Source organism: Hordeum vulgare, chromosome 7H, assembly GCF_904849725.1.
Source record: "Hordeum vulgare subsp. vulgare chromosome 7H, MorexV3_pseudomolecules_assembly, whole genome shotgun sequence".
Lineage (NCBI taxonomy): Eukaryota > Viridiplantae > Streptophyta > Magnoliopsida > Poales > Poaceae > Hordeum > Hordeum vulgare.
Window position 1 is genome coordinate 608,218,192 of NC_058524.1, and position 6,394 is coordinate 608,224,585.

Here is a 6,394-nt window from a genome sequence, read left to right on the forward strand (position 1 = left end):
GACTTGGCACATTTTTACACTTGTTATGAAAAGTTTAAATCGGCCACGATTGTATTATTAACATTGGAGTAGTACCATGTTCATATTACCACTTAATGATTACATGTTCAAAATGCATTTATGATGTTTGTGCTCTTTAGTTGATCGCTTTCTGTATTTCACATGTGTGTGTGCGCGCGCATATTCTCCAATGATTCTAAACTGTTACATACACGAACTTGGACGTTTGGAAAAAATGTGAATGTTCAAAAAAAATGTCACTACATCCCTAAAAATTTCAGGTCCAAAATTGAAATATACATTAAGAAACGAAAAGAGAAATCTAGATGTGAATAGTATCAATGTTGCTTTTGTCCTTTTTACACTATTCATGCTAGATTTTACATTTTTTTCTCAATATGTGTTTCGAGTTTGGACCTGAAATTTTTAGGGCTTGTAGTCACATTCATTATGGACATTCACATTTTTTCGAAAAAAAAATTGAAGCATTTAAAAAATGCTTTTTTATATTGGAGTATTAGAAGTACCGCAAGGCTGGGAGCATCAGATACTCCCGCCTTCCCCACCCCTCATTTTTGCTTCCCGCTCCGCCACTGAAGATGGAGATTGATTTTTACTAGAAGGACTGGGTGCGCTTTGTTGCGTCGTTAGATTAAAAACAAATTAATCATTCCATTTTAAAATACAATGTGTATTACTCTTTTAAAATGTCAAACCTTTTAATTTTTTATTTAATGTGTAGATAAATATATCAAATTGTTGTGATTATATTTATCGTTAAATGAATTATCATATATTTTTATTTAATATTATGGATGTCGATACTTTTGCTCTTAACTTAGTCAAAGTTGAAGAATTTGACTTTCCAAAAAACTAATACCCCTTATATTTTTAAACTAATAGAATATTTAGTTCGATGTGTGAGGGAGATGACATAGTGTGTTTATTTTTATTTATAATTGGGTAATTTGATGGGCATTTCGTGGTGTGATTTTATATTATATGCTAACCAACCTTATATATGTGGAAAAATTTCCACATCGATGGATGCATGGGCATGATTGATATGTTTTTATAGGTTAGTTGTTGTTGATTGATTTGAAATACTGTTAATTCGGTCAAAATCGTAAACCAAACCCATTACAGAGCATAATATATTTGTCTAAAGAATTGAGCGAGAGAGTTTTAAAAAATTGTTGACCCAGTCAAAATCGGATGATCCAATTTTAATTAAAGTCTTGGAGACCTCAACTCAATGTGACTCTTTAAAACTAAAAAGTATAATGTTATATAGGTATAAATAAAATATTAAATGAAGATCTTTGAGAAATTGTTGATGAGGTTAAAATTGGGTATCACGGTGTCAATTCGAGACCTCAGTTGAATGTGGGCTCTCTAATTCTAGAAAGATTATGCCATGTTTGGTTGCATAGAATTAGGCATGGAATTAGAGAATCTAGAATTGGGTCCCTGATTCTTTTGTTTGGTTGTATTAGGAATTTGCATCTGGAAACCCAGGCCCAATTCCGAGCGGATCAGCCCCGTGTGCGAAACGTTTCCGAGCTGTAGAGGTGGGAAATCTCACGGAATCTGCTCGTCTCGCGTTTTCCTCCCCTCCACCTGCTGCCTCGAGAGACAACCTACTCCAGCGACCACGCACGAGGCGGGAGTCGCCGGCGGCCCGAGCAGGTCAGCCTCCATCTCCAGCCCTTCCTCCTCTTCCCCGCCCACCTTCTCCTCGCCGCCTCCCTCTCCCATCTCGCCCCTACCCCTGGACGGCCCCTCCCCGCATAGGCCGAACCCCAGATCGGGGATTGACGGCGGGATGGTGATCGACGGCGGCCATGGATGCTGCGCTGACCCGCCGCCGCATCTACCCCTGGCCGGCCCCTCCCCGCATAGGCCGAACCCCGGATCGGGGATTGAATACGGGATGGTGACCGACGGCGGCCATGGATGCTGCGCTGACCCGCCGCCGCACCTACCCCTGGCCAGCCCCTCCCTGCATAGTCCACATCCGTTCCAAAAAATTACAATTCCACATGATGTACATCCAAACAGGATTTGGAATTCCATTCCAGCCTTGATTCTACGGACGAATACCATGCGCATCCAAACAGCAAAACTGGAATTCCATTCAAATCGTTCGTTTGGTATTCCATTGCCAATTCAATTCCGCGGCGAATTCTGCGCAACCAAACAGGGTTTTAGTGTTATAGTATATGGACCAAAGCAGTCGGGTGCTCTAGATACTTGTACGGGCTTCAGATTGCACCGATTAAGCCTATCTTCACAAATTTTAGTTACAAAGGAGACTATCACTGCCACGGAAATTCGCAAAGACATTCTAAAAAAAATTCCCAGTACATGGTAAAGAAAAGTTAAAAAAAAAGGAAAAATCAAAAGCTTCCCTCTTTAGTATTGTTAGTGTTAGTATAGTATGTTTGATTTCTCTATCTATTTTTTCAGTTTGATCAATATAATTAAAAAAACTGTAGGAAGCAACACGCTGACTGCTTCACGGCCGACCCAGAATGTGTGCGTTCTTCTCTCTTTAGTACCCCCTCTGTAAAGAAATATAAGACTTTTTAGATCACTACTTAGGAGTATTTGTTAGTATAGTAGTTTGCTAAGCTTCAGAGGTGTACGTTCACTCTGAAGTACTTCATTCCTAACTACTAGTCTTATTAGAGGTTCCACTAAGACACTACATACGAATATATATAGACATGTTTTAAAATATAAATTCACTCATTTTGCTTCGTATGTAGACCCTTAATGAAATCTCTAAAAAAAACTTATATTGAGGAACGGATGGAGTAGTACTATCAAAGTTACAAATGACAGTCTCAATTCAAATGTATTCTTCAGCCCAGATGAAAACTTTTTGCTAGTTCCAGGATTCTTCGGATGAGGTGCAACCTAGATGCAATTCATTTGTTAGACCTGACGATAAATACCTGATTTTTCTTTCCCATTCTTTGCGATAATACGTTTGAATCAGTTGTGCTATCGTTCGTGCTGTTTTGTGATGTCAAGAATATGAGTTGACCTTGCTAATTTTGTGTGGTTTGCACAAACACATTTCTTCTAATATGAAGTATCATAAATCCGTCGTTGTCTAGGTGGTTAGGATACTCGGCTCTCACCCGAGAGACCCGGGTTCAAGTTGGACCCTCATTGACACTGAAAATTATATTCAGAAACTAAGCTTTTTCATTTCTCTATCTATTTTTTCAGTTCAGTTTGGAATTCTGCTTCTGCCGAAAGCGACGTCACTATCGGCGCATCACGGCTATCCACTCCGCCCTGATCCCGTTTGCAAAGAAAGAATAGTCTTCTAAGAGAATGCTTCACCTCAGATAAGTTTTTTCACTGTCATCATGATTCTAAAAAGGTTGTCAAATAATGCTTCCACTTCATACTTCTGACAGTTTATACAGGATAATTTTAAGTTGATTCGTTAATGCACTGGGCCTAAAATATGACAGTTTTCTAGCTCAATTTGGCATCTGAATCACCTTGGGCCCTTAACTAGCAATGCAGCTGCCCATTCTGCAAAACCGCGGCCTACGCTGTCGAATACCGTGGTGCTAGAACCTTGAGTGAGAAGAAACTTCAACGAGAAGTAAGCTTTCAGCCCAGAGATTCTGATCAAGATGCAGCAACATATTACCTGATATTCTGCCAGTGGGCACTAGTAGAGTAGAGTGAGGATTTAGTGCAGAAGTGTAGAATGATTCTGTAGCCGGCTCTGAAGATAAAGATAAAGTCGTCATGCCTAAATTATATTTGTGGCCGCAAAGAACTCCACGTTAGCGTCCAGTCATCATGCAGGCGCCGTTGCTTTGATTCCGTGCGGTACACCTTGCCTGGTGCAAAATCCCAACCTGTAAATATTTTATGTTTATCATTTCTGCTTTGTTAAGCTTGGCAGGTGTGCGCTCACTTTCAAGTCTTAACTACTGTTGAAGTTACAGAATGTGACAGTATCAAATGTATTCTTCAGCCCAGATGAAAACGTTTCAGGATTCTTCGGATGAGGTGCAAACCTAGATGCCTTTCATTGGTTAGACCTTACGGTAATTACTTTTGCTCGTTTCGATTCCAAGTTCTTGTGTGAATATGTTGGAAGTAGAGCTTTCAACTGTACTGTTAGAAGCTGAAGGCTGTTTAATCACCATGTGCATTTACAGTATGCTTACTGAATCAGATTGCAGAACATTCAAGTGCATGGTCTGAAAAAGGATGCAGTTTATCTGAACTGTTCATGAAGGGCATCCATTTCCATTTTCCCGCGATGTATTTTCATACCAAAGCCGGCGGTAACCCAGTCTAGAAAATCCCAACGTAGGGAGGAGGCAGGAAGATTGCTAGAATTTTGTCTCGGACAAATAAGTACATGATATGTTGCTGTGGATTCTCATGATCTGCTTGGTCCAAATTTGAAACTGTCCATGTGTTTGTTCTCGCAGAAAAAAAATGTCCATGTGTTTGTTCTCGCAAAAAAAAAATGTCCATGTGTTTGCATGCATGGCGTAATTCAAACATGTAATGCATCAAATAGAGCAAATGCAGTTTGTTCTCGGTTTGTAGATATTTTCTAACTATGTCTGAATCAGACAAATCTGCATTCAGCTCGTGCCTAACTTTATTGTTCGTGCTGTTTTCTGTGGTATGCGCTAACAGATAAATTCTAGTGTTAACACGATCACTATTCCGTCGTAGTCTAGGTGGTTAGGATACTCGGCTCTCACCCGAGAGACCCGGGTTCAAGTCCCGGCGACGGAAATCTCTTTTTGTAGTTGAACCCTCAGTGACACTGAAAAGTATATTCAGAACCTAAGCTTTTTCATTTCTCTATCTATTTTTCCAGTTCAGTTTGTCAATTTGCTTCTGCGAAAACTGACGTCACGTAAACTGATAACTTCGTTGCATCATTATTAATAAATGGAGCAGGAGGTAACCCCTTTTATTAAAAAAAATAAATCAACGTCATCACCGGTGCATCATCATAGCTGTCCACTCCGCTACGATCCCCTTTGAAAAGGAAGAGGAGTCAAAAATTTGATTCCTTGCTTCCTTCCACGCCCGCAGGCCGCAGCGATGCGGTCGCGGCGTGTTAGACACGGTAGGGTTGGACAATGCTCGATACCCTAAACGGGGTACGGCTGTCTTATATTTATAGGAGGGAACGTACAGATTACAGAGTCCTATTACAACACGTATATACACTTATATACTAAGTCTAACACCCTTCCTCAATCTTAACTATATCCTGAAACATTCAGAAGGTTAAGATTGCGGCGACATCCTTCAAAAGAAGGTAAGGGTAAGGGTTTAGTAAAAATATCAGCAAGTTGATCCTTAAAAGAAATAAACTTGATATGAAGTAGCTTCTGTGCAACAGGTTCCCTAACAAAATGATAGCCCACTTCAATGTGTTTCGTTCGAGTATGAAATACTGGATTTGAAGAAAGATATGTAGCACCAATGTTGTCACACCAAAGAACAGGCGGCTGAGCTTGAGAGACCTTCAACTCTCGAAGCAACGACTGTACCCAGATAATTTCAGCAGTAGCGTTAGCAACTGCCTTGTACTCAGCTTCGGTACTACTCCGAGACACTGTAGCTTGTTTGCGAGCTTTCCAGGCGATCAAGTTAGACAACCAGCCCAATCAGCATCAGAAAAGGCTGAGATCATACGAGAAGACGCAGGCTGTAGATGAAGACCATACGAACCAGTATGACAAATATAGCGCAGAATGCGCTTAACAGCTGTCCATTGAGGGTCTCGCGGTGCATGAAGGTATTGACATACACGATTAACTACAAAGGATATGTCTAGACGAGTGATGAGCAGATACTGAAGACCACCAACAATGTTGCGGCACTCAGCAGCCTCATCAGAAGAGAGCAAATCACCATCAAGAGCTGATAACTTGTCTCTAGCATACATAGGAGTCGTAGCAGGCTTGCATTGCAACATACCCGCACGACGCAAGAGATCCTAAGAATATTTCTGCTGAGTGAGAGTCAAACCAGTGTCAGAATGGATAACCTCAAGACCCAGAAAGTAGTGAAGTCGTCCAAGATCCTTAACAGCAAAGTCAGTACCCAGAGAAGACACAAGCCGATCTGTAGCAGTTACTGACGAGCTAACAAGTATGATGTCATCAACATAGACTAGAATGTACATAGTCACCTCAGGTCGCTGAAGAGTAAACAGAGATGTGTCAGCTGTAGACGGCACGAAACCATGTGCACGAAGAGCAGCTCCAAGTCGTGCATGCCATGCCCGAGGGGCTTGCTTCAGACCATAGATGGCCTTTACAAGGCGGCAGAGAGCATGTGGCTGAGCAGGATCAACAAAACCTGGTGGCTGACGCATATA

General features: G+C 41.1%; 1 long non-coding RNA gene and 1 other non-coding gene across 2 annotated transcripts; both read left to right on the forward strand.

Moving 5' to 3' along the window:
- The first annotated feature begins 1,579 nt into the window (after positions 1-1,579).
- LOC123410175 lies at positions 1,580-4,456 on the forward strand. Its single transcript, XR_006612994.1, has 3 exons — positions 1,580-1,689; positions 3,241-4,082; positions 4,214-4,456. It is a non-coding gene; the product is annotated as an uncharacterized LOC123410175 (long non-coding RNA).
- Positions 4,457-4,718: 262 nt separating this feature from the next.
- On the forward strand, positions 4,719-4,791 carry TRNAE-CUC. Its single transcript has one exon. It is a non-coding gene; the product is annotated as a tRNA-Glu (tRNA).
- The last annotated feature ends 1,603 nt before the right edge of the window (positions 4,792-6,394 follow it).